Below are 27,277 nucleotides of genomic sequence, written 5' to 3'. Positions count from 1 at the left end.
GCTAAATTTGCTCCTCCTGGTTTGCTTGTAGAATGTGAATGCAAGAACCTGCCAAGAAAACCAATGGCCAAGGGGATTGATTAGTGCAGGACCTGAGAAAACCCCCTTAAATGACAACCTCGAGTAGTTTCCATTATTAGGTTTAAAAGATGGCCTTTGCTGCATCTCCTTAAGCAAGGAAAGCCAAGAAACCTTTGCTTTTGCAGGATAAAATCTCGGAAGCAGGAACGAAGAAAAGAAGTCATCTGACTCCTCCCTGAGCCCCAGACAGCCCATGAACTGCCTTCCTGGGAATGGTGGGACGGGCTGGACTCTGGATTGCTCCCTCTGGATGTGTGGTAAGACTGTTATGGCAACTTTTAAGAAGCGCCTTGTCAAACTCCCCATATTCCAGCAGATATACCTATTAAAGGAAAAAATGGTCTTTATAATTCTCTGATTACTTGAGGCTCTCCCCTGCAGGAACTGCAGGAACTCCTGGTGCCGCCTGGGCTGATGGATTGGACGCCCCAGCCCCTCCGTTCCTGCCCAGCCACTGGGGCCATGTCGAGTGGTGGCACTGCCAGCCCTGCAGGTGAAGGGGAAAGGGCCTTTGCAGGTCTGGTTGATCACATTTATAGCAGTTGACGTTGCAGAAAAAGGACCTGGGGTCTCTTCTTCTTGAGTTAAGAAAGCTCCTTTTGATTGTTGAGCAGAACAAAGTGGATCCTTAAGAGTTCCCATCCGTGTTTGTGTCTCAGCCTGTGTTATGATTCAGGGCTGTCAGTTGTTGTCACTGAGGAGTCAAACTATGCTTTAAATAAGAAGACACTGGCCTGATGGCCCAATGTCAGGAATAAAGGGGGAATGATATCTGAGTGTTGAGATGTAACAAGAGCTAATCCTTTTTGCAGTGGGATGTAGCCTGGAAACTCCCCAGAGCTGAACCACGGATGTAAAGGGACCAACCAAGGGAGGTGAAGAAAGAAGGAAGGAGGGAACTGAGGCAGCAGCCAAGCAGCACCAAGTTCCTGTGTAAGCAGGTGAGTTGTGTTGAGGTACCTAAGGCAGGCACTGAGGACTTTGAGGGCTCCAGACAGAGAAGACCTTGGAAGCCCCTTGGAAACCTTATAAGGGTAGGTGTGTATGGTAACGAGTGTTGGAAAATGTCCTGAATATGGAACAGGAATGCAGGGAAGGAAAATGAACCCTTCTGTAATGCTGACCCCTCCCATCAGCTGCAGTGGAGACACCTCCGTGTGCCCTTTGGGAACTGATTACCAGGACACTGGTTGGGCTGGGATCATGGCAGGGTGCTGAAAGCAAGGAATGCCTGGCTTCTAAAACTCACCAGCTGAGTCCTAGAGGCTTCTTTGAAGAGCTGATTTCAGGCAGCAGAATTGGCCCCCAGGAGGGACTCTGTGCCTGCTCTCCCGTGGCTCCAAGGGATCTCTGGGCCTTCACGCCGGCACCGAGATTTTCTCGGGAAGGGCCTCAGATCCCCGGACCAGTCTGGGACACAGGCAAGATCCCCCTGCCTTTAGAAATGAGGCCTTCTTGTGGCTTCCTACCCATCCACGTTGGTGGGTTCCCAAGAAGGCCTCTTGAAATGCCTTTTGGGCTGTGCATTGAAGCCTTGGGACCAAATTGGGCCCCCTGGAGGGACAGTGCTGTTGGTGCCCCCCGGGCTGGGGCACCCCGAGGACTCCAGCGCGCACCGAAAGGATTATTCGGGGAGATCCTCGGGGTGCCCGGCCCTGGGGAGCTCAAAGCAAGGTCCCTGCAATGGATTCAGGCATTCCTGAAACTGTCCCAGGGGTACCTGTCCATGCTAGACATGGAGCTCTCTAATGGGCTGTAATTGGGTGATAAAAGTGGTGCTCCAAGTGCCAAAGAAGGGTGGGATTGGGATTAAGAAATGAGCAGTGATGGTCCAATTGGCTGTTTTCTCTTGACTGTGATGGTGAGAGCTCCAGGAGTGCAAGGTGTGTGTTCCAGTCCCCAGCATTTGGTTTGCACATGTCCTGGTCAGACACAGGTCCAACTTCCTCAGTCCTTAACACAATAGAAGGACAATTAAGTACTGGCAGTGTTAAGGTGATTGGTGTGACAGGGGTTAAACTGGGAAAACATTGAGTAATTCCTCAGTTTGTCTATTTGCCAAACTCACCCAAACCTGTGCTAGGAAGAGATGGACTGGAGCCTCTGATCTCCTGGGTAGTTGTTGTGCGTGACTGTGGAAGCCTGTGGGATTAGACTGGACTGGGCAGACAGGGAGCAGTTTGTTCTGTGGAGCTGGGATGGGTTTGTTCAGGATGCCTTGGGAGGCAGGGCTGGAGAGGCTCCTCTGTTGGCTGTAGTGGTGGAAGGCTGTAGCAGGAGGGCTGGAGCCCTTCGACCTCCTGCTCCCCCCATGAACCCCGATGGGACCGTGCCCTTGGCAATGGAGGGCCCCCCATTGCTGAGTCAGTGGTTCCGGGGGCCAGGAGGGATGGGATCAGGATGCCGAGCTCCACCCAGGGCCAGGCCTTCAGATGTTGTAATCACTGAAAGAACTGAAAGCAGAGGGAGATGGAGGCCAAGCTTCAGCACAAGGATGGGCGAGAAAAGACCGTGGTCCTCAGGTGGAGCTTTGAATTCACTGGAAAAATGGATCCTGTCAAACGGTTCAGGCCCTTGTGGGTGCTGGAGCAGAGGCCTCTTTAATTTATGGTCACTCTAAAAAGGTGCAAGGGCAGCAAGTTTTGACTGCAGGATGAGGTGGCAAACAAAGTGAAGTGGTCCAGACAAAAGCTGAGCTTAAAACTGGTCTTGTGCCAGAGCAGCCTTGTGGAGCGGGAGGAGGCTGTGGGTGAGAGATTTCTCCTTAAACGCAGTTCTGTCTCTGGGGGCAGTCAGAATGTGATGCCTTGCTCATTTTCTTTTGTCTCTCCCCTAAATCTGTATCCCAGGTGTTGGATTGGGTTTGTTTAAACTGTTCCTGTTATTCCATGACTGGTGAGGAGTTGTTTCCTTGAGTGCCTGTCAGCAAGACACCAGCTCTGTGCAGCACTGGAGAGGGGGCAGGTTTGGGGGCTGTGGTGTTCCAGCTCCCTTTGGCATCCCTTGCTGACGAGTGGGAGCTGCCCAGAGCCAGCAGCATCCAGCTGCAGGATGCAGGAGGATGCAGCTCATGTTTTCTGGGAGGTAAGAGGTGGGGGTGCAGGAGCTGGCAGGGGTGTTTTGCAGGCAGAGGGAGAGAAGGAGCCAGGAGAATTGCAGCCACTTGTGAGAGTCTGTTCTTTTCCTGCCAAGTTATAAGAAAATAATCACTGATAAACGAGAACTTGATTCTTGAAGTGAGCATCTTGTACAAACTGAAATTAGTTGGTACCTCTTATTGGTTGATGGCCCTCCAAGGGCATTTGAAGAAGTGAAGAGGGAGAAGGATGAAGTAAGTCCCCAGACTCATTTAGGAAAGAGCCCCTGAGGTGCAGCATGCAGGGAAATTCCAGGGTACCCCTGCATGTGCAGGAGGGGCACCACTGACATAATGGGGGGAGGGACCGAAGGCCTCTGGCTGGGCGGTGCTGGCCACACCTGCCCAGGTAGATGTCACCAATGAATTGGATAAAAAGCAGATGGCTCATGCTGGGAGTGGAACTCAGGCTTCACACTGAAGGCCAACGTTGCCTTTTGCGGGGACGCCCGCGATCCTGTGAGCTGCCAACACTCCGAGGGTGCAGCTTCTGCTCTGGGGAATTCCAGGCAGTCTGGGGTCAGTGAGACAACCTTGTGAGCAACACCTGAGTGAGGGGGGGTCATACTGAGGGCTTATTTCCCTCCCCTTTCCTCTCTCTCAGGTTCTTGTTTTGTTGGCCACCTCTTGGTAATAAGTATTGTTCTTGTTGAGCTTTCAAGGGTGTGTGGTTTCAGTTCCAGCATTTTCCCTGCTACGGAGGCAGAGGCAGAAAGTCCCCTTCTGCTGCTGAGGCTGAACTGTCTGCAGTGAGGGGGCAGGACTTGGCCCTGATGCCTGAGTGCTCTCCAGCCCCCCAGGATCGATCCCAGCTGTCAGCCCTGGCTCCATCCCTTGGGAAGATGGTGTTCCTGCAAGCCCAGCTGCTGTGCTGGTGTCCTGTGGGCACCTCCTGCCCTGGCCTGCTGTGACTGTGTTTGTGTTGCAGCTCAATAAAGTCCCTTTCAGTGGTGATTGTGTCATTTTGGTGTCAGTTCCTCTCAGTTCCTCTTCCTCTGCCCCCGTGGCTGCATCACTGACTTGTGCCTAAATGAACTCTTCCCCTGCAGCAGTTGTCTGCAGGGAATAAGTGCCAAGAGTTGCCCGTGTCTCCCTGTGTTCCCTGCAGTATGTATTTGTACCAATGAGCTGATTACATGTGGATAGGTAGGGAGAATTTTGGGAGTAAAATCTGGGCATTCTGTAGCAGAGGGAATGCATACCTTGGGGTGAAGTGAGGCAGTCAGTGGTGGGCAGGTAGGAAAAATCTCTGTGTGTAAAATCTGAGGTCAGGTGGAGCAGAGAGAATGTACATCCTGAGGTAAACTGGGGTAGTCGGTTGCGAACATATGGGGAAAATTTTAGGGGTAAAACTTGAGGTAATGTCCAGGGAAAAAAATGAATACTTTGAGTTAACCTTGTTCCAAAGCCCCAAAGTTTTATCTCCATGGGAGAAAAAGAACCTCATGAGGTCAACTGAGGTAATCAGTGGTGGCCAGGTGGGGACATTTAGGACAGAAACATTTGAGGTAATGTCTGGGGAAAATTTTGGGGGTCAAACTTGAGCAAATCTGCAGGGCAGAGAATGAATATTTGGAGGTCAAAAAGAAGTAATCACGAGTGTGCAGGTAGGGTAAAAGTCTGAGGTAATCTCCAGGGGAGAGAATGAATACTTTGTTTTCAAAGAGTGGTAATCAGCAGTGGGCTGGAAGGGGAAATTTTGGGGATTAAAAAGGAGGTTCATTCTCTCCAGGGCAGGGAATGAACACATTGAGGTAACCTGAGGTAATGAGTGGTGACAGACACAGAAAACTGTGGGTGTTAAACTTCAGGGAATGTACTGGGAAGAGAAGGAATCTGTTGAGGTAACCTGAGGGTCTCTGCAGTGGCCAAGTAGTGAACACGTTGGGCTGAGCCCTGAGCTGCTCCTCTGTGGGGCGGCTGCAGCGAGGCCGAGCCCTGGCCCTGATTTGCCAGCCATGGGCAGGGGGCTCTGTGCCAGCCGGGGGAGCAGCGGGGCCCCCGTGGCAGAGAGGGCAGGGGGGCTGTGGAGCTGCCCCGGGGGGAGCGGGGGGTCCTTTCCTGGGCCGCCTCCAGCCCCCCTCGATCCCTGGGGCTGCGCTGCCACCCAGGGCTGTTTGGGGCAGAGAGAGCTGCCAGCTGCGTGTGCCTGTCCCCAGCCTGGCACTGCCCACAGGGACACACTGGGCACTGACCATGAGAGGGAACAAAACCACTGCCTGCCACAGGGTTTGTCCTGGGCCAGTCAGGCCTTGGGCAGGAATTGGACTGGGCAACTCAATCAGCTGCTCTTCCCCCACAAAGCACCATCTCCTGGGCATTAATGACCTGCCCTGTGCCCAGTGCTCACTGTTCACCCAACTGAAACCAAAGCAAGGCTTGCTTGGCTTTGAATGACTTAAAATAACTTTAAAACAAAATAAATCACTTTGTTTTTCTTTTTTTTTCTCTTAGATGCTGGAATTGGCTCTCTGGGTGTGTGCTGAGCTCTGGCTGCAAGACACTGTCAGGCCTTGGTGGCTGTGAGTTCCTATTCTTCTCACTGGGAAATTGGAAATAGTTATTAATTGGATTGCAGAAATATTTTTTGAAGCCTCTTCTTTCTGCCTTTGAATTTTCAACCTCCTTGTAACTCCCAGCTGGGAAAACCTGGGAGAACATGGCAGGGGCAGAGGTAACATTTTTATCTGCAACCTTGGGGTAATTTCTAGGGGATACAGCAACTATTTGTGTAGGAAGGATTGTTTAACCACATTGGCCCAAGTTGTGTTTGTACCAGCTGGGGCCAGAGGTGCAAGGCAATCCAAAGCAAACCCTGCTCAGCCTCCAAATCCCAGGGGAAGTTCTCCAAGCTGCTCATTGAGGGACTACAGATAAATTAAAACGGAACCAAGAGCACTAATAAGTTTCCTGGGAATCCCAGTATTGTTGTACTAGAACTTTTAACAGGTTTTTAAGCTTTTTATGACAGTAATGGCTTTCTTCCTTTGATTGAATCCTGCAGTAGGATTTGGGATTTCTTGGGATTCTGAATCCCTCCCAGTGGCCCTGACACTGGTCAGAGCTGGCAGGACAAACTGAGTCAGAGCTCCTGGCAGGCACAGGGGCTTTCCCCCAGAGTGGATCCAACTGCTGCCCACCAGCCTGGCCAGGAGGGATCTGCTTTGGCTCCCGGCTTCTGCCAGAGACAGAATGTGTTCCATTGATTGGAATGAGGATCCAGTAGCTTCATCTCCTGGAGGTTCCCTGGGCAGCTGATCCACTCTGCCCCATGTCCTGCTCTCAGTTCCTGCCCAGCCAGAGCCAACTGTGCAAGGGCACGAGCACTCACAGCCTGGATAGGCAATGGGGGACTGGCTTGTGTACAATTCACCTAGAAAGTCAAACAAGGGGATTGTTGGACTATCCGGCTCCTTAGGGAACCTGCTGGGAGTAGAGAAGCACAACCCCAAATCTCCAGCTGTGGGTGGAGTCGTGGAACGTAAACCAGCACAAATGGATGCCCCAAAATGAACCGTGGGAGAGCAGGACCAAATAAGGGTCACTGTCCCTGGGGAAAGGCAAAAGGAATTGGTTGGGACTTGGATTGTCCCCTTGGGTGATGCTGGTTGCTGGCATGGAGAGAATACCCTCCCTCAGGCTGCCAAGATCTCTCAGTGCAGCGGCTTTGGCCGACACGGCAGCACAAAGATTGTTCTCTGCGGGGGGGGGGGCCAGGGTTGGGTTCCGGTCTCAGCTTTGCAGGTTTAGAGGAATTCTACCTACAGCCCACAATTCCATGGGGAATTCCTGCTGGAACAGCCTCCCAATGCCTCCTAGAGCCCGGCTATTCCCCTGCAGAGCTGCCGCTCTAAGGCCAGGTTTGGCAGGAAGCAGCCACGGTTCCAGGTTTGCTCAGCGGGATCGGGACAAGGACAGGTTGATATTCCACAGACTTTGCTGTTTCTAACCCTCCTGCCCCGGCCCCGCTGGTGTCCCTGGGGGGACTTGAGCGAGTTCCCTGGAATTCGGCCGATTCTCCGCCCCGGGCCGGGCTCCAGGGGATGTGTTCGCCCAGGAGAAGGCGGGGGCCGGACGCGCTCCCGGCCCGGGGCGAGGCAGCCCCTGAGCACGGGCGAGGACGTCTCTCCGGCCGGGAAGCCGCTGTCCCTTCGGAGCCTCGCGAGCGGCCCCGGCCAGTTCTTTCCCCCGAGGAAAGGGATGCACATCCCTGCCTTCAGGGCACCTCGGCTCTGACCCACCTGTTCAAGCTGTCCACGGGTTCTGCGGTTGCGGTTGGGTCCCCGCAAAACTGCGAATTGCCTCCAACCCCAACTTTCTCCAAGCACCCCCTTTTCTTTTCAGGCATCTCCGAGGGCTCTGGCTCGGGATTCAGTGCCGCTGAGGGCAGATGGCCCTGGCTTTAAGGCTGCTGCTGGCTGCTGGCCTCCGGCTGGAAGGGCAGGGATTTGGGGCGGGCGGGACACACGTGGGGGGCGCGGGGGAGCTCTGGGAGGTCGGCGCTGGGAATGGCTCCCGTGCTGCTCTGCAGCCCCGCCGTGCCGACACTGCCGAGTGCCAGCTGGATTCTTTGGGTCCTTCTGGGCTGGCGCTGGGGCGTGTCCAGGGTGAGGCATCTCCGGGTGCCCGTCCAGAGCAGCCCCGGCTGAGGAGCCGCGGGCAGCCCTTTCTCCGTGCCCACCGCAGTGCCCGTGGCCGGTTCCCACCCCCGGGATGTGCGTTTGGCAGACGAGCCCTACTCGGGAGACAAATGCATCTGGTTGCCGATGGAAGCGCTGGCCCGGAGCTGCTCCATCCCTGCTGCCACGAGCTGTACTGGGAGTCCTGCGGCTGCGGGCGGGATCGCCTGAGCCCCGGAGCGCCGGGAGCCCCGGCAGAGCAGTGCAGGGCACAGCTCCAGGGCACAGCTCCTCCGTCCCCTGGCAAGAGGAAGCCCAAGCAGGGCTGGGTCGCTGTCTGTCTGTCTGTCTGTCTGTCGCTCCGGCCTCCTCCCGGCCCGCGTTCCCTGCCCAGCTGGTTCCGCGCAGGGAGCCCCGAGAACGTTCCAGGCGGGAAGCAGGAGCCGCCGAGGGCTCCGTCCAGCTCCGGGACCGAAAAGCGGCCCCGACCTGAGCCCCCCCGGCATTTTGGGTTCCGAACGCTCACCTGGAGGAGACGCCCCCCCGCAGGCGGGACCAGGCGGCGACACTCGACCGACGCCTTTGCCTCGGAACGAGGGATCCCCCCGGGCTCGGTTGGCTCCTTTATCCCTGGAAATGAGCTCGGACGTCGCACGAGCACCTTTGCAGCCATTGGGGAAATCCTGGACGGGGCCGGAAAACCTCCCTGAGCAGGGCAGTGATGAATTGGTGCCCGTCCCCAGCCGGGCACAGCCCAGCCGGCCGCACTCCCTCGGGCCGTGGCTGTGAAGGGCTCGTGCAGAGGAGGGAGAGCTGCAGAGATTGAATAAAAGTGGATTTCCTGACTCGATTTCCCTGTGGTCCTTCCGTCCTTTGACTCGCGCGGCAGCCTTCGGTTGGAGCATTTCTTGGTTTCCTCTCCTGTAGCCGTTTCCCTCCCAGGTAGAACCTTCCCCGTCTGCAATTAAAGATGAAACGTTTCAATGGGATTTTTAAAAACCGGAAGGTTTGTCCCGGGAGGGTACGAGTTGCCGAGGAAAGCGGGGGAGAGGAAGGAGAGCCTCAGGTCTCACCTGGCAGGTGTCAGATGAGCTGCCCCTTCTGGATGGCAGGGCAAAGAACTGCTGTCGGCAATTGCCGAAGTTCCGCGGGCGGAGCTGGGAGCAGCCTGTGCCCGACCCGCGGCACGGTCAGTGCCAGCTCCTGGGGCCGCCTGAGGGCAGACACAGGGACACGGGGACACACAAGCAGTTCTACTGGGGGTCCCGGAGCACGGGAGGAACGAGGAAAGGGCTGCCCTCATTCTTCCCTGCCCCGGCACGACCCCGGTTCCCCGCGGCCGAAGCGATCCCGTGGCCGGAGCCCCGGCAGGCCCCAGACCCCACGTTCCCGGGGGACACTGCGGGCGGGAAAGCCCCGCAGCCGCGGGGAAGGGGCAGGGGGCCGATGTTCTCCCCGGGAGGGGGTGCGGTGGCCTCGGAGGTGCCCCAGCGCGGGGGCTCCGATCCCGCGGGGGGTTGCGGGCAGCGCTGCGGGCCCGGCGGGATCGGGGGTCCCGGGGCGGGCCCGGCGTGTCCCCGCTCCCCGGCCGGTCCCAGCCCCGGCTCCGCGTCTGCAGGAGGAAAGCGCCGCCGTTCTGCCCTGGCCGGGCCCCGGCAGAGCCCCGGCTCGAGCGGCCCCGCCGGGATCGGCCCCAGCGCCCGCCCCGAAGCGGCTCCTCCTGCCCGCGGCACCGGGACACAGAACCGATCCCGGTCCCGGGGCCCGTCCTGATGCCGAGCCCCAGCCCAGCCCCAAGCCAACCTCGATCCTCCGGTGCCGGTCCTGAGGCCGAGTTCCATCGCCAGCCTCGCTCTCCGGTGCCGTCCCTGCTCAGCGGCCCGGGCTCGGCGCAGCGCCGGGAGCAGCCCCCGGGCCGGAGCCCCGGCCCCGAGCGCCGATCGCTCCCACAGCATCCCGGGACGAGTTTCCTCCCCAACGGCGGGGCGGGCGCGGTTCTGCCGCTTTTGAGGGGCGCGGGCGGGGCGGGGCGGGGCCGGGGCGGGGCCGGGGCAGGGCCCACACAGGTGCGAGGGGAGGGGCCCGTCCAGGTGCGCGGGGCGGGCACGGGCGGGGGCGGGTTGGGGCGGGGGGTATTTAAGGGCCGGAACTCGCCCCCGCTCCCGTTTGCTCGGGCAGTGCGCGGAGCGGCAGCAGCGCCGCGGGGGCCTCGCTCTGCCGCGGCTCTTTTTCTTTGCTTTTTTTTTTTTTTTCCCTTTTCTTTTATTTTTCCCTTTTCTTTTGCTTTGTCCCCGTTCCTTCGTCCTCTCTCTTCCTCCCCCCCCCCCAACCGCCCCCCTCCCTTCCTCCCTCCCCAACCCGCTCGTCCCCTGCGCCCCCTCCCAGCCCCGCAGGGGCAGCGCGACCACCCCAGGCCTCCTTCCTGCTCCTCCGTCCTCCGCCCTCCCTGGACTCCCAGCCGGGCTGGCCTCTCTTCCTCTTCGGCCCCTGCTACCCACCCCGCCCCACCCTGCCCTCCTTCCCGCCCCGCCGCCCTGCCCGGCCCCGCACGCCGCCTGCCCCCGGCCCCTGTCGCTGCCCTCCTGCACAGCCCCCGGCCCCCCCTGTCCCCCGCTTCCTTCTTTGCCCCCCCACCCGTCCCGTCCGTCCCCCTGTCCCCCGTGCCGTGTCCCCGCAGCCGCGGGCTTGGGGGCGCCGGTTTTAATAAAGCCGCGAGGGCCGGAGCCGGCGTCCCCCCTGGATCCCCCCCACGGGGCCGGGCCCGCTCGGCGGGTCCCCCCCTGCAGTTGCCAAGCACCGCCCGACACCGCCGGGGCTCCGGCCCGTCCCGACATCACACGGGGGGCTCCGCGGGCGGGGGGCAAAGGGGGCGGGTTCGCTGTCGGCAATGGACGCGGCGGTGTGTGGAGATGTGCGGGTCCATTGCCGAGAGCGACCCCGCGGGCTGGGGGGACGGGGGGGGACTTGGGGAGGGGCCCCCTCCGGAGGAGGGTGTCTGGGGAGGTGGGGGGGCGGGTTGGGGGAGGAAGGGGGGGGTTGGGGGAGGTGGGGGGGGGGGAGGGGAGGGGGGTTGGGGGGGGGGGGGAGGGGGGGAGGGGAGTGGAGGGGGGGTTGCGGGGGAGGGAGTTACGTGGGGAGGGGGGGGAAAGGGAGGGGGGGTGGGGGGGGGGGGGGGGGGGGGTGGGCGGGGGGGGGGGGAGGGCAGGGGCGGGGGGGAGGGTGGGGGGAGGGGAGGGGGGGGGTGAGAGGGTGGGGGGGGGGGGGGGGGGGGGGGGGGGGCGGGGGGGGGGGGGGGCGGTGGGGGGGGGGGGGGGGGGTGGGGGGGGGGGGAAAATGGGGGGGGGGGGGGAGTGGGTCGGGAGGGGCCGTCGGGGTGGATCGGGAAGGGAGTGGGTTGGGGGGGTTGCGCCTGGAATGGCCTGTTGCCCTGGTGTGTCTGTGTGTGTATACACTTCTATGTTTACGGTTCAGACTGCCATGACCCCAGAGGCATGCCCCCCCCTCCCGCCCAACCCCCCTCCTCCCCCCCCCACCCCCCTCCCTCCCCCCCCCTCCCCCCCCCCCCCCCACCCTCCCCCCCCCCTCCCTCCCCCCCCCCCACCCCCCCCCCACCCCTCCCCCCCCCCCGCCCCCCCACCCCCCCCCCCCCCCCCTCCCCCCCCACCCCCCCCCCTCCCCACCCCCCCCCCCCCCCCCCCACCCCCCCTCCCGCCCAAGCCCCCTCCTCACCCCCTCCACCCTCTCCCCTCCCTCCCCTCCTTCCCTCCCCCCCCCACCTCCCCCAACCCCCCCCTTCCTCCTCCAACCCGCCCTCCCCCCTCCCCCGCCCCCCTCCTCCGGAGGGGGCCCCTCCCAAGTCCCCCCCGTCCCCCCAGCCCGCGGGGTCTCTCTCGGCAATGGACCCGCACATCTCCACACACCGCCGCGTCCACTGCCGAGAGCGAACCCGCCCCCTTTGCTCCCCGCCCGCGGAGCCCCCCGTGTGATGTCGGGACGGGCCGGAGCCCCGGCGGTGTCGGGCGGTGCTTGGCAACTGCAGGGGGGGACCCGCCGAGCGGGCCCGGCCCCGTGGGGGGGATCCAGGGGGGGCGCCGGCTCCGGCCCTCGCGGCTTTATTAAAACCGGCGCCCCCAAGCCCGCGGCTGCGGGGACACGGCCCGGGGGACAGGGGGACGGACGGGACGGGTGGGGGGGCAAGGACGGAGCGGGGGACAGGGAGTGTCGGGCTGTGCAGCAGAGCAGAGAGGGGGGAGAAAGGGCAGGCAGGGGGGGCCGGGCTGTGCGGGAAAGGAGTGACAGGGGCCGGGGGCAGGCGGCGTGCGGGGCCGGGCAGGGCGGAGGGGCGGGAAGGAGGGCACGGTGGGGAGGGCTGTGCTGCAGGGACCGGAGAGGGAGCGGGACCAGGCCGGCTGGGGGGCCAGGGAGGACGGAGGGGCAGGAAGGAGGGCTGGGGGGGTCGGGCTACCCCTGCGGGGCTGGGAGGGGGCGCAGGGAACGAGCGGGTTGGGGAGGGAGGGAGGGAGGGAGCGGGGGGGTTTGGGGGGGGGGTGTGGGGGCAAGGGGGGGGAGGAAGGGAGAGGACGAAGGAACGGGGACAAAGCAAAAGAAAAGGGAAAAATAAAATAAAAAGGAAAAAAAAAGCAAAGAAAAGGAGCCGCGGCAGAGCGAGGCCCCCGCGGCGCTGCTGCCGCTCCGCGCACTGCCCGAGCAAACAGGAGCAGGGGCGAGTTCCGGCCCTTAAATACCCCCGCCCCAACCCGCCCCCGCCCGTGCCCGCCCCGCGCACCTGGACGGGCCCCTCCCCTCGCACCTGTGCGGGCCCTTCCCCGGCCCCGGCCCCGCCCCGGCCCCGCCCCGCCCGCGCCCCTCAAAAGCGGCAGAGCCGCGCCCGCCCCGCCGTTGGGGAGGAAACTCGTCCCGGGATGCTGTGGGAGCGATCGGCGCTCGGGGCCGGAACCCCGGCCCGGGGGCTGCTCCCGGCGCTGCGCCGAGCCCGGGCCGCTGAGCGGGGACGGCACCGGAGAGCGAGGCTGGCGATGGAGCTCGGCCTCAGGACCGGCACCGGAGGATCGAGGTTGGCTTGGGGCTGGGCTGGGGCTCGGCATCAGGACGGGCCCCGGGACCGGGATCGGTCCTGTGTCCCGGCGCCGCGGGCGGGAGGAGCCGCTCCGGGGCGGGCGCTGGGGCCGATCCCGGCGGGGCCGCTCGGGCCGGGGCTCTGCCGGGGCCCGGCCAGGGCAGAACGGCGGCGCTTTCCTCGTGCAGACGCGGAGCCGGGGCTGGGACCGGCCGGGGAGCGGGGACACGCCGGGCCCGCCCCGGGACCCCCGATCCCGCCGGGCCCGCAGCGCTGCCCGCAACCCCCGCGGGATCGGAGCCCCCGCGCTCGGGCACCTCCGAGGCCACCGCAGCCCCCCCCCGGGGAGAACATCACCTCCCTGCCCCTTCCCCGCGGCCCCGGGGGGTTCCCGGGGGATTCCCGCCCGCAGTGTCCCCCGGGAACGAGGGCTCTGGGGCCCGCCGGGGCTCCGGCCAAGGGATCGCTTCGGCCACGGGGAGCCGGGGTCGTGCCGGGACAAGGAAGAATGAGGGCAGCCCTTTCCTCGTTCCTCCCGTGCTCCGGGACCCCGAGCAGAGATGCCTGTCTGTCCCCGTGTCCCTGTGTTTGCCCTCAGGCGGCCCCAGGAGCTGGCACTGACCGTGCCACGTGTCGGGCACAGGCTGCTCTCAGCTCCGCCCGCGGAACTTCGGCAATTGCCGACAGCAATTCTTTGCCCTGCCATCCAGAAGGGGCAGCTCATCTGACACCTGCCAGGTGAGACCTGAGGCTCTCCTTCCTCTCCCCCGCTTTCTCGGCAACTCGTACCCTCCCGGGACAAACCTTCCGGTTTTTAAAAATCCCATTGAAACGTTTCATCTTTAATTGCAGACGGGGAAGGTTCTACCTGGGAGGGAAACGGCTACAGGAGAGGAAACCAAGAAATGCTCCAACCGAAGGCTGCCGCGCGAGTCAAAGGACGGAAGGACCACAGGGAAATCGAATCAGGAAATCCACTTTTATTCAATCTCTGCAGCTCTCCCTCCTCTGCACGAGCCCTTCACAGCCACGGCCCGAGGGAGTGCGGCCGGCTGGGCTGTGCCCGGCTGGGGACGGGCACCAATTCATCACTGCCCTGCTCAGGGAGGTTTTCCGGCCCCGTCCAGGATTTCCCCAATGGCTGCAAAGGTGCTCGTGCGACGTCCGAGCTCATTTCCAGGGATAAAGGAGCCAACCGAGCCCGGGGGGATCCCTCGTTCCGAGGCAAAGGCGTCGGTCGAGTGTCGCCGCCTGGTCCCGCCTGCGGGGGGGCGTCTCCTCCAGGTGAGCGTTCGGAACCCAAAATGCCGGGGGGGCTCAGGTCGGGGCCACTTTTCGTGCCCGGAGCTGGACGGAGCCCTCGGCGGCTCCTGCTTCCCGCCTGGAACGTTCTCGGGGCTCCCTGCGCGGAACCAGCTGGGCAGGGAACGCGGGCCGGGAGGAGGCCGGAGCGACAGACAGACAGACAGCGACCCAGCCCTGCTTGGGCTTCCTCTTGCCAGGGGACGGAGGAGCTGTGCCCTGGAGCTGTGCCCTGCACTGCTCTGCCGGGGCTCCCGGCGCTCCGGAGCTCAGGCGATCCCGCCCGCAGCCGCAGGACTCCCAGTACAGCTCGTGGCAGCAGGGATGGAGCAGCTCCGGGCCAGCGCTTCCATCGGCAACCAGATGGATTTGCCTCCCGAGCAGGGCTCGTCTGCCAAACGCACATCCCGGGGGTGGGAACCGGCCACGGGCACTGCGGTGGGCACGGAGAAAGGGCTGCCCGCGGCTCCTCAGCCGGGGCTGCTCTGGACGGGCACCCGGAGATGCCTCACCCTGGACAAGCCCCAGCGCCAGCCCAGAAGGACCCAAAGAATCCAGCTGGCACTCGGCAGTGTCGGCACGGCGGGGCTGCAGAGCAGCACGGGAGCCATTCCCAGCGCCGACCTCCCAGAGCTCCCCCGCGCCCCCCACGTGTGTCCCGCCCGCCCCAAATCCCTGCCCTTCCAGCCGGAGGCCAGCAGCCAGCAGCAGCCTTAAAGCCAGGGCCGTCTGCCCTCAGCGGCACTAAATCCCGAGCCAGAGCCCTCGGAGATACCTGAAAAGAAAAGGGGGTGCTTGGAGAAAGTTGGGGTTGGAGGCAATTCGCAGTTTTTCGGGGACCCAACCGCAACCGCAGAACCCGTGGACAGCTTGAATAGGTGGGTCAGAGCCGAGGTGCCCTGAAGGCAGGGATGTGCATCCCTTTCCTCGGGGAAAAGAACTGGCCGGGGCCGCTCGCGAGGCTCCGAAGGGACAGCGGCTTCCCGGCCGGAGAGACGTCCTCGCCCGTGCTCAGGGCCTGCCTCGCCCCGGGCCGGGAGCGCGTCCGGCCCCCGCCTTCTCCTGGGCGAACACATCCCCTGGAGCCCGGCCCGGGGCGGAGAATCGGCCGAATTCCAGGGAACTCGCTCAAGTCCCCCCAGGGACACCAGCGGGGCCGGGGCAGGAGGGTTAGAAACAGCAAAGTCTGTGGAATATCAACCTGTCCTTGTCCCGATCCCGCTGAGCAAACCTGGAACCGTGGCTGCTTCCTGCCAAACCTGGCCTTAGAGCGGCAGCTCTGCAGGGGAATAGCCGGGCTCCAGGAGGCACTGGGAGGCTGTTCCAGCAGGAATTCCCCATGGAATTGTGGGCTGTAGGTAGAATTCCTCTAAACCTGCAAAGCTGAGACCGGAACCCAACCCTGGGCCCCCCCCCGGAGAGAACAATCTTTGTGCTGCCGTGTCGGCCAAAGCCGCTGCACTGAGAGATCTTGGCAGCCTGAGGGAGGGCATTCCCTGCATCACAGCAACCAGCATCACCCAAGGGGACAATCCAAGTCCCAACCAATTCCTTTTGCCTTTCCCCAGGGACAGTGACCCTTATTTGGTCCTGCTCTCCCACGGTTCATTTTGGGGAATCCGTTTGTGCTGGTTTACGTTCCACGACTCCACCCACACCTGGAGGTTTGAGGTTGTGCTTCTCTACTCCCAGCAGGTTCCCTAAGGAGCCAGATAGTCCAACAATCCCCTCGTTTGACTTTCTAGGTGAATTGTACACAAGCCAGTCCCCCATTGCCTATCCAGGCTGTGAGTGCTCGTGCCCTTGGCACAGTTGGCTCTGGCTGGGCAGGAACTCAGAGCAGGACATGGGACAGAGTGGATCAGCTGCCCAGGGAACCTCCAGGAGATGAAGCTACTGGATCCTCATTCCAATCAATGGAACACATTCTGTCTCTGGCAGAAGCCAGGAGCCAAAGCAGATCCCGCCTGGCCAGGCTGGTGGGCAGCAGTTGGATCCACTCTGGGGGAAAGCCCCTGTGCCTGCCAGGAGCTCTGACTCAGTTTGTCCTGCAAGTTCCTGATCAGTGTCAGGGCCACTGGGAGGGATTCAGAACCCCAAGAAATCCCAGCTGCAAGGAGGCTGTAAATTCAAAGGCAGAAAGAGAACATCTGTAAGCAAAAGACACAAAAAAGTGGACAGGCTTCAGAAAATATTTCTGCAATCCAATTAATAACTATTTCCAGTTTCTCAGGGAGAAGAATAGGAACTCACAGCCACCAAGGCCTGACAGTGTCCTGCAGCCAGAGCTCAGCACACACCCAGAGAGCCAATTCCAGCATCTAAGAGAAAAAAAAAAGAAGAAAAAAGTGATTTATTTTGTTTTAAAGTTATTTTAAGTCATTCAAAGCAAAGCAAGCCTTGCTTTGGTTTCAGTTGGGTGAACAGTGAGGGGTGGGCACAGGGCACGTCATTAATGCCCAGGGGATGGTGCTTTGTGGGGGAAGAGCAGCTGATGGAGTTGCCCAGTCCAATTCCTGCCCAAGGCCTGACTGGCCCAGGACAAACCCTGTGGCAGGCAGTGGTTTTGTTCCCTCTCATGGTCAGTGCCCAGTGTGTCCCTGTGGGCAGTGCCAGGCTGGGGACAGGCACACACAGCTGGCAGCACTCTCTGCCCCAAACAGCCCTGGGGGGCAGCGCAGCCCCAGGGATCGAGGGGGGCTGGAAGCGGCCCAGGAAAGGACCCCCCGCTCCCCCCGGGGCAGCTCCACAGCCCCCCTGCCCTCTCTGCCACGGGGGCCCCGCTGCTCCCCCGGCTGGCACAGAGCCCCCTGCCCATGGCTGGCAAATCAGGGCCAGGGCTCGGCCTCGCTGCAGCCGCCCCACAGAGGAGCAGCTCAGGGCTCAGCCCAACGTGTTCACTACTTGGCCACTGCAGAGACCCTCAGGTTACCTCAACAGACTCCTTCTCTTCCCAGTACATTCCCTGAAGTTTAACACCCACAGTTTTCTGTGTCTGTCACCACTCATTACCTCAGGTTACCTCAATGTGTTCATTCCCTGCCCTGGAGAGAATGAACCTCCTTTTTAACCCCCAAAATTTCCCCTTCCAGCCCACTGCTGATTACCTCTCTTTGAAAACAAAGTATTCATTCTCTCCCCTGGAGATTACCTCAGACTTTTACCCTACCTGCACACTCGTGATTACTTCTTTTTGACCTCCAAATAGTCATTCTCTGCCCTGCAGATTTGCTCAAGTTTGACCTCCCAAATTTTCCCCAGACATTACCTCAAATGTTTCTGCCCTAAATGTCCCCACCTGGCCACCACTGATTACCTCAGTTGACCTCATGAGGTTCTTTCTCTCCCCTGGAGATAACCTCGTTCCAAAGCCCCAAAGTTTTAACTCAAAGTATTCATTTTTTTCCCTGGACATTACCTCAAGTTTTACCCCTAAAATTTTCCCCATATGTCCGTAACCAATTATCCCAGTTTACCTCAGGATGTACATTCTCTCTGCTCCACCTGACCTCAGATTTTATACACAGAGATTTTTCCTACCTGCCCACCACTGACTGCCTCACTTCACCCCAAGGTATTCATTCACTCTGCTACAGAATGCCCAGATTTTACTCCCAAAATTCTCCCTACCTCTCTATATGTAATCAGCTCATTTGTACAAACACATACTGCAGGGAACACAGGGAGACACAGGCAGCTCTTGGCACTTATTCCCTGCAGAAAACTGCTGCAGGGGAAGAGTTCATTTAGGCACAAGTCAGTGATGCAGCCACGGGGGCAGAGGAAGAGGAACTGAGAGGAACGGACACAAAAGTGACACAATCACCACTGAAAGGGACTTTATTGAGCTGCAACACAAACACAGTCACAGCAGGCCAGGGCAGGAGGTGCCCACAGGACACCAGCACAGCAGCTGGGCTTGCAGGAACACCATCTTCTCAAGGGATGGAGCCAGGGGCTGACAGTTGGGATCGATCCTGGGGGGCTGGAGAGCACTCAGGCATCAGGGCCAAGTCCTGCCCAGTCACTGCAGACAGTTCAGCCTCTGCAGCAGGGGGAGTTTCTGCCTCTCCCTCCGTAGCAGGGAAAATGCTGGAACTGAAACCACACACCCTTGAAAGCTCAACAAGAACAATACTTATTACCAAGAGGCGGCCAACAAAACAAGAACCTGAGAGAGAGGAAAGGGGAGGGAAATAAGCCCTCAGTATGACCCCCCCTCACTCAGGTGTTGCTCACAAGGTTGTCTCACTGACCCCAGACTGCCTGGAATTCCCCAGAGCAGAAGCTGCACCCTCGGAGTGTTGGCAGCTCACAGGATCGCGGGCGTCCCCGCAAAAGGCAACGTTGGCCTTCAGTGTGAAGCCTGAGTTCCACTCCCAGCATGAGCCATCTGCTTTTTATCCAATTCATTGGTGACATCTACCTGGGCAGGTGTGGCCAGCACCGCCCAGCCAGAGGCCTTCGGTCCCTCCCCCCATTATGTCAGTGGTGCCCCTCCTGCACATGCAGGGGTACCCTGGAATTTCCCTGCATGCTGCACCTCAGGGGCTCTTTCCTAAATGAGTCTGGGGACTTACTTCATCCTTCTCCCTCTTCACTTCTTCAAATGCCCTTGGAGGGCCATCAACCAATAGAGAGGTACCAACTAATTTCAGTTTGTACAAGATGCTCACTTCAAGGATCAAGTTCTCGTTTATCAGTGATTATTTTCTTATAACTTGGCAGGAAAAGAACAGACTCTCACAAGTGGCTGCAATGCTCCCGGCTCCTTCCCTCCCTCTGCCTGCAAAACACCCCTGCCAGCTCCTGCACCCCCACCTCTTACCTCCCAGAAAACGTGAGCTGCATCCTCCTGCATCCTGCAGCTGGATACTGCTGGCTCTGGGCAGCTCCCACTCGTCAGCAAGGGATGCCAAAGGGAGCTGGAACACCACAGCCCCCAAACCTGCCCACTCTCCAGTGCTGCACAGAGCTGGTGTCTTGCTGACAGGCACTCAAGGAAACAACTCCTCACCAGTCATGGAATAACAGGAACAGTTTAAACAAACCCAATCCAACACATGGGATACAGATTTAGGGGAGAGACAAAAGAAAATGAGCAAGGCATCACATCCTGACTGCCCCCAGAGACAGAACTGTGTTTAAGGAGAAATCTCTCACCCACAGCCTCCTCCCACTCCACAAGGCTGCTCTGGCACAAGACCAGTTTTAAGCTCAGCTTTTGTCTGGACCACTTCACTTTGTTTCCCACCTCATCCTGCAGTCAAAACTTGCTGCCCTTGCACCTTTTTAGGGTGACCATAAATTAAAGAGGCCTCTGCTCCAGCACCCACAAGGGCCTGAACCGTTTGACAGGATCCATTTTTCCAGTGAATTCAAAGCTCCACCTGAGGACCACGGTCTTTTCTCGCCCATCCTCGTGCTGGAGCTTGGTCTCCATCTCCCTCTGCTTTCAGTTCTTTCAGTGATTACAACATCTGAAGGCCTGGCCCTGGGCGGAGCTCGGCATCCTGATCCCATCCCTCCTGGCCCCCGGAACCACTGACTCAGCAATGGGGGGCCCTCCATTGCCAAGGGCACGGTCCCGTCGGGGCTCACGGGGGGAGCAGGAGGTCGAAGGGCTCCATCCCTCCTGCTACAACCTTCCACCACTACAGCCAACACAGGAGCCTCTCCAGCCCTGCCTCCCAAGGCATCCTGAACAAACCCATCCCAACTCCACAGGACAAACTGCTCCCTGTCTGCCCAGTCCAGTCTAATCCCACAGGCTCCCAGGTCATGCAGAACAACTACCCAGGAGATCAGAGGCTCCAGTCCATCTCTTCCTAGCACAGGTTTGGGTGAGTTTGGCAAATAGACAAACTGAGGAATTACTCAATGTTTTACCAGTTTAAGCCCTGTCACACCAATCACCTTAACACTGCCAGTACTTAATTGTCCTTCTATTGTGTTAAGGACTGAGGAAGTTGGACCTGTGTCTGACCAGGACATGTGCAAACCAAATGCTGGGGACTGGAACACACACCTTGCACTCCTGCAGCTCTCACCATCACAGTCAAGAGAAAACAGCCAATTGTACCATCACTGCTCATTTCTTAATCCCAATCCCACACTTCTTTGGCACTTGGAGCACCACTTTTATCACCCAATTACAGTCCATGAGAGAGCTCCATGTCTAGCATGGACAGGTACACCTGGGATAGTCTCAGGAATGCCTGAATCCATTGCAGGGACCTTGCTTTGAGCTCCCCAGGGCCGGGCACCCCGAGGATCTCCCCGAATAATCCTTTCGGTGCGCGCTGGAGTCCTCAGGGTGCCCCAGCCCGGGGGGCACCAACAGCACTGTCCCTCCAGGGGGCCCAGTTTGGTCCCAAGGCTTCAATGGACAGCCCAAAAGGCATTTCAAGAGTCCTTCTTTGGAGCCGACCAACGTGTACGGGTAGGCAGCCACAAAAAGGCCTCATTTCTAAAGGCAGGGGGATCTTGCCTGTGTCCCAGACTGGTCCGGGGATCTGAGGCCCTTCCCGAGAAAATCTCGGTGCCGGCGTGAAGGCCCAGAGATCCCTTGGAGCCACGGGAGAGCAGGCACAGAGTCCCTCCTGGGGGCCAATTCTGCTGCCTGAAATCAGATGATGGGAGGGGTCAGCATTACATGAGGGTTCATTTTCCTTCCCTGCATTCCTATTCCAAACTCAGGACATTTTCCAACACTCATTACCATACACACCTACCCTTATAAGGTTTCCAAGGGGCTTCACCGAGGGCATTCCCAGGTCTTCTCTGTCTGAAGCCCTTGAAGTCCCCAGTACCTCCCTTGGGAACCTCAAGACAACTCACCTGCTTACACAGGAACTTGGTGCTGCTTGGCTGATGCCTCAGTTCCCTTCTTCCTTCTTTCTTCACCTCCCTTGGTTCATCCCTTTCAATCCCTTGGCTCAGCTCTGGGGAGTTTCCAGGCTACATCCCACTGCAGAAAGGATTAGCTCTTGTTCCATCTCAAAACTCAGATTTCATTCCCCCTTTTTTCTTGACACTTGGTCATTAGGTCAGTGTCTCATTATTTAAAGCATAGTTTGACTCCTCAGTGACAACAACTGACAGCCCTGAATCCTAACACAGGCTGAGACACAAACACAGATGGGAACTCTTAAGGATCCACTTTATTCTGCTCACCAAGCAAAAGGAGCTTTCTTAACTCAAGAAGAAGAGACCCAGGTCCTTCTTCTGCAACATTAACTGCTCTAAATGTGATCAACCAGACCTGGAAAGGCCCTTTCCCCTTCACCTGCAGGGCTGGCAGTGCCACCACTCGACACGGCCCCAGTGGCTGGGCAGGAACAGAGGGGCTGGGGCGTCCAATCCATCGGCCCAGGCGGCACCAGGAGTTCCTGCAGTTCCTGCAGGGGAGAGCCTCAAGCCAACAAAGGATTATAAAGGACCATTTCTTTCTTTAACGTGGAATATAGGGAGTTGGACAAGGCCTACTGGTGCAAGAACGACACACTCAAGGCTATCTATTCAAAGGATCTACCAGCACTCAAAAGGTATCACTCTGTCCTTCTTTCAGGGGGAACTCAGGAAACTCTCTTTGCCAAGAGCCTCCAGGAGGATTTCCAGCTTTTGGGGCTCTCTTTTAACCATTTTTTCCATCACTGTAACTGGGACTATCAGTTGCCCTACAGGGGGAACAGCCCACAAAGGTCACCATCAGGGATGCCATTAATTCAAAGTCCCTTGTCAGGGGGGTCACTGCACACCTTGGCCTTTGTTTGCCCTCCCCACCAAAGATGCTTCCAACAGTTCTGAGACATCTGGCAGACCCAGAGCTCTCCTCAGCGAATGCTTCAGCTGCTTAAAGGCTGCCCTTGCACCATCTAGACAAGGCAGCAAATTCTTACAGGTTGTTGGAAAAGTTGCCATAACAGTCTTACCACACATCCAGAGGGAGCAATCCAGAGTCCAGCCCGTCCCACCATTCCCAGGGAGGCAGTTCAGGGGCTGTCTGGGGTTCAGGGAGGAGTCACGGGGCTTCTCTTCTTCCTTCCTGCTGTCCAGATTTTCTCCTGCAAAAGCAAAGGTTTCTTGGCTTTCCTTGCTCAAGGAGATGCAGCAAAGGTCATCTTTTCAATCTAATACTGGAAACTGCTCGAGGTTGTCATTTCAGGGGGTTCTCTCAGGTCCTGCACTAATCAATCCCCTTGGCCACTGGTTTTCTTGGCAGGTTCTTGCATTCATGTCCTACAAGCAAACCAGGGTGAGCAAATTTAGCTGTTACTGCAACCAATCCAAGCTGGTATTCTGACTTTAAAGGATATTTGCTTTGCTTTACCAGTACAGATCCCACATTAGGGGTAATACCTACAGCTTATGCCCTTTTCCTCTCTCCTTCAATTCCACTGGCCCACACCACAGGAACAACTGCAGCTGCCACTTCAGTCGGGACCTTGCTGCTGACAGGAGTTATTCCCTGCACAACAAGAGCTGCTGCTTTGACACATTTAGTTTCAGCAATTACAGTGTCAATATCCCCGGTTTTCAATTGCATTTATGCCTCAACTTTTCCACTCAACCTCTTCCTAGCACAGGTTTGGGTGACTTTGGCAAATACAGAAACTGAGGAATTACTCAGTGTTTTCCTAGTTTAACCCCTGGCACACCAATCACCTTAACAGTGCCAGTCCTTCATTCTCCTTCTATTGTGTTAAGGACTGAGGAAGTTGTACTGCATGACTAGGACATCTGTAAACCAAATGCTGGGGACTGGAACACACACCTTGCACTCCTGGAGCTCTTACCATCACATTCCAGAGAAAACAGTCAATTGCAACATCACTGCTCATTTCTTAATCCCAATCCCACACATTTTTTTTTGCACTTGGAGCACCACTTTTATAACCCAATTACAGTCCATGAGAGAGCTCCCTGTCTAGCAGGGACAGGTACCCCCGGGATACTCTAGCAATGCCTGAATCCATTGCAGGGACCTTGCTTTGAGCTCCCCAGGGCCGGGCACCCCGAGGATCTCCCCGAATAATCCTTTCGGTGCGCGCTGGAGTCCTCGGGGTGCCCCAGCCTGCATTCCTGTTCCATATTCAGGACATTTTCCAACACTTATTACCATACATAGATACCCTTATAAGGTTTTCAAGGGCCTTCAGAGGTCTTCTCTGTCTGGAGCCCTCAAAGTCCTCAGTGCCTGCCTTAGGAACCTCAACACAACTCACCTGCTTACACAGCAACTTGGTGCTGCTTGGCTGATGCCTCAGTTCCCTTCTTTCTTCACCTCCCTTGGTTCATCCCTTTCAATCCCTTGGCTCAGTTCTGGGGAGTTCTCATGCTACATGTCACTGCAGAAAGGATTAGCTCTTGTTACATCTCAACACTCAGACATCATTCCCCCTTTTTCTTGACACTTGGTCATTAGGTCAGTGTCTCATTATTTAAAGCATAGTTTGACTCCTCAGTGACAACAACTGACAGCCCTGAATCATAACACAGGTTGAGACACAAACACGGATGGGAACTCTTAAGGATCCACTTTGTTCTGCTCAATAATCAAAAGGAGCTTTCTTAACTCAAGAAAAAGAGACCCCAGGTCCTGGCATAACAGCCTTACCACACATCCAGAGGGAGCAATCCAGAGTCCAGCCCATCCCACCATTCCCAGGGAGGCAGTTCCTGGGCTGTCTGGGACTCAGGGAGGAGTCACGGGGCTTCTTTTCTTCCTTCCTGCTGTCCAGATTTTCTCCTGCAAAAGCAAAGGTTTCTTGGCTTTCCTTGCTCAAGCAGATGCAGCAAAGGCCATCTTTTCAATCTAATACTGGAACTACTCAAGGTTGTCATTTAAGGGGGTTCTCTCAGGTCCTGCACTAACCAATCCCCTTGGCCACTGGTTTTCTTGGCAGGTTCTTGCATTCACATTCTACAAGCAAACCAGGAGGAGCAAATTTAGCTGTTCCTGCAACCAATCCAAGCTGGCATTCTGATTTTAAAGGATATTTGCTTTGTCCTACCAGTAGAGATCCCACATTAGGGGTAATACCTACAGCTTATGCCCTTTTCCTCTCTCCTTCAATTCCACTGGCCCACACCACAGGAACAACTGCAGCTGCCACTTCAGTCGGGACCTTGCTGCTGACAGGAGTTATTCCCTGCACAACAAGAGCTGCTGCTTTGACACATTTAGTTTCAGCAATTACAGTGTCAATAGCCCCGGTTTTCAATTCCATTTATGCCTCAACTTTTCCAGTCAATCTCTTCCTAGCACATGTTTGGGTGACTTTGGCAAATACAGAAATTGAGGAATTACCCAATGTTTTCCCAGTTTAACCCCTGGCACACCAATCACCTTAACAGTGCCAGTCCTTCATTCTCCTTCTATTGAGTTAAGAACTGAAGAAGTTGTACCTGTGTCTGACCAAGACAAGTGTAAACCAAATGCTGGGGACTGGAACACACACCTTGCACTCCTGCAGCTCTCACCGTCACATTCAAGAGAAAATAGCCAATTGTACCATCACTGCTCATTTCTTAATCCCAATCCCACACTTCTTTGGCACTTGGAGTACCACTTTTATCACCCAATTACAGTTCATTAGAGAGCTCCATGTCTAGCAGGGACAAGTACACCTGGGATAGTCTCAGGAATGCCTGAATCCATTGCAGGGACCTTGCTTTGAGCTCCCCAGGGCCGGGCACCCCGAGGATCTCCCCGAATAATCCTTTCGGTGCGTGCTGGAGTCCTCGGGGTGCCCCAGCCCAGGGGGCACCAACAGCACTGTCCCTCCAGGGGGCCCAATTTGGTCCCAAACTGCAGGGGGATCTTGCCTGTGTCCCAGACTGGTCCGGGGATCTGAGGCCCTTCCCGAGAAAGTCTCGGTGCCGGCGTGAAGGCCCAGAGATCCCTTGGAGCCACGGGAGAGCAGGCACAGAGTCCCTCCTGGGGGCCAATTCTGCTGCCTGAAATCAGCTCTTCAAAGAAGCCTCTAAGACGCAGTTGGTGAGTTTTAGAAGCCAGGCAATCTCTTATTACTATGCTCTTGAATCATTCCAGCCCACCAGGGGCCCTGGCAATCAGCTCCCAAAGGGCACACAGAGCTATCACCACTGCAGCTGATATGGCAGCATTACATGAGGGCTCATTTTCCATATTCATTTCTGTTCCATATTCAGGACATTTTCCAACACTCATTACCATACGTACCTTATAAGGTTTCCAAGGGCCTTCTCCGAGGGCCTTCCCAGGTCTGCTCTGTCTGGAGCCCTCAAAGTCCTCAGTGCCTGCCTTGGGAACCTCAACACAACTCACCTGCTTACACAGGAACTTAGTCATGCTGGGCTGATGCCTCAGTTCCCTTCCTCCTTCTTTCTTCACCTCCCTTGGTTGGTCCCTTTAAATCCCTTGGCTCAGCTCTGGGGAGTTTCCAGGCTACATCCCACTGCAAAAAGGATTAGCTCTTGTTACATCTCAATACTCAAATTCATTCCCCCTTTTTCTTGACACTTGGCCATCAGCCCAGTGTCTTCTCCTTTAAAGCATAGTTTGACTCCTCAGTGACAACAACTGACAGCCCTGAATCCTAACACAGGTTGAGACACAAACACAGATGGGAACTCTTAAGGATCCACTTTATTCTGCTCACCAAGCAAAAGGAGCTTTCTTAACTCAAGAAGAAGAGACCCAGGTCCGTCTTCTGCAACATTAACTGCTCTAAATGTGATCAACCAGACCTGGAAAGGCCCTTTCCCCTTCACCTGCAGGGCTGGCAGTGCCACCACTCGACACGGCCCCAGTGGCTGGGCAGGAACGGAGGGGCTGGGGCGTCCAATCCATCGGCCCAGGTGGCACCAGGAGTTCCTGGAGTTCCTGCAGGGGAGAGCCTCAAGCCAACAAAGGATTAGGAAGATCAGTTTAAACTTTAATATGTATAATCCCTGGAATATGGGGAGTTGGACAAGGCCTACTGGGGCAACAAGGACACACTCAAGGCTGTCTATAAAAAGCATCTATTAGCACTCTACAGGTATCACTCTGTCCTTTTTTCAGGGGAAACCAGGAAACTCTCTTTGCCAAGAGCTTCCAGGAGGATTTCCAGCTTTGGTGGCTCTCTTTTAACCATTTTTCCCATCACTGTAGCTGGGACTATCACCTGCTCTACAGGGAGAACAGCCCACAAAGGTCACCATCAGGGATGCCATTAACTCAAAGTCCCTTGTTGGGGGGGGTGGGGTGTCACTGCACACCTTGGCCTTTGTTTGCCCTCCCCACCAAAGATGCTTCCAACAGTTCTGAGACATCTGGCAGACCCAGAGCTCTCCTCAGCGAATGCTTCAGCTGCTTAAAGGCTGCCCTTGCACCATCTAGACAAGGCAGCAAATTCCTACAGGCTGTTTGAAAAGTTGCCATAACAGTCTTACCACACATCCAGAGGGAGCAATCCAGAGTCCAGTCCGTCCCACCATTCCCAGGAAGGCAGTTCCTGGGCTGTCTGGGACTCAGGGAGGAGTCACGGGGCTTCTTTTCTTCCTTCCAAGTTTCTGGATTTTCTCCTGCAAAAGCAAAGGTTTCTTGGCTTTCCTTGCTCAAGCAAATGCAGCAAAGGCCATCTTTTCAATCTAATACTGGAAATTACTCGAAGTTGTCATTTAAGGGGGTTCTCTCAGGTCCTGCACTAATCCATCATCTTGGCCATTGGTTTTCTTGGCAGGTTCCTGCATTCACGTCCTACAAGCAAACCAGGAGGAGCAAATTTAGCTGTTACTGCAACCAATCCAAGCTGGCATTCTGATTTTAAAGGATATTTGCTTTGCCTTACCAGTACAGATCCCACATTAGGGATAATACCTACAGGTTCTGCCCTCTTCCACTCTCCTGCAATTCCACTGGCCCACACCACAGGAACAACTGCAGCTGCCACTTCAGTCGGGACCTTGCTGCTGACAGGAGTTATTCCCTGCACAACAAGAGCTGCTGCTTTGACACATTTAGTTTCATCAATTACAGTGTCAATATCCCCAGTTTTCAATTCCATTTATGCCTCAACTTTTCCACTCAACCTC

At 57.7% G+C, this 27,277-nt stretch overlaps 1 protein-coding gene and 1 long non-coding RNA gene across 2 annotated transcripts in view; one reads left to right on the top strand and one right to left on the bottom strand.

Moving 5' to 3' along the window:
* The first annotated feature begins 219 nt into the window (after positions 1–219).
* LOC116788677 lies at positions 220–928 on the top strand. The gene is made up of 3 exons (XR_004357703.1): positions 220–338; positions 449–574; positions 894–928. It is a non-coding gene; the product is annotated as an uncharacterized LOC116788677 (long non-coding RNA).
* A 21,236-nt stretch (positions 929–22,164) lies between these two features.
* LOC116787990 (deleted in malignant brain tumors 1 protein-like) overlaps positions 22,165–27,277 on the bottom strand; it is a 499,349-nt gene continuing 494,236 nt past the window's right edge. The window contains exons 13-15 of the mRNA XM_032690198.1: positions 23,835–23,966; positions 23,443–23,565; positions 22,165–22,281 (exon numbers count right to left, since the gene is read on the bottom strand). The gene's annotated coding sequence lies outside the window, so the exon portion shown is untranslated. The remainder of the gene's footprint in view (positions 22,282–23,442; positions 23,566–23,834; positions 23,967–27,277) is intronic.

This window comes from Chiroxiphia lanceolata, chromosome 6, assembly GCF_009829145.1.
Source record: "Chiroxiphia lanceolata isolate bChiLan1 chromosome 6, bChiLan1.pri, whole genome shotgun sequence".
Taxonomy (NCBI): Eukaryota; Metazoa; Chordata; class Aves; order Passeriformes; family Pipridae; genus Chiroxiphia; species Chiroxiphia lanceolata.
This window is presented reverse-complemented; position numbering and strand designations above follow the sequence as displayed.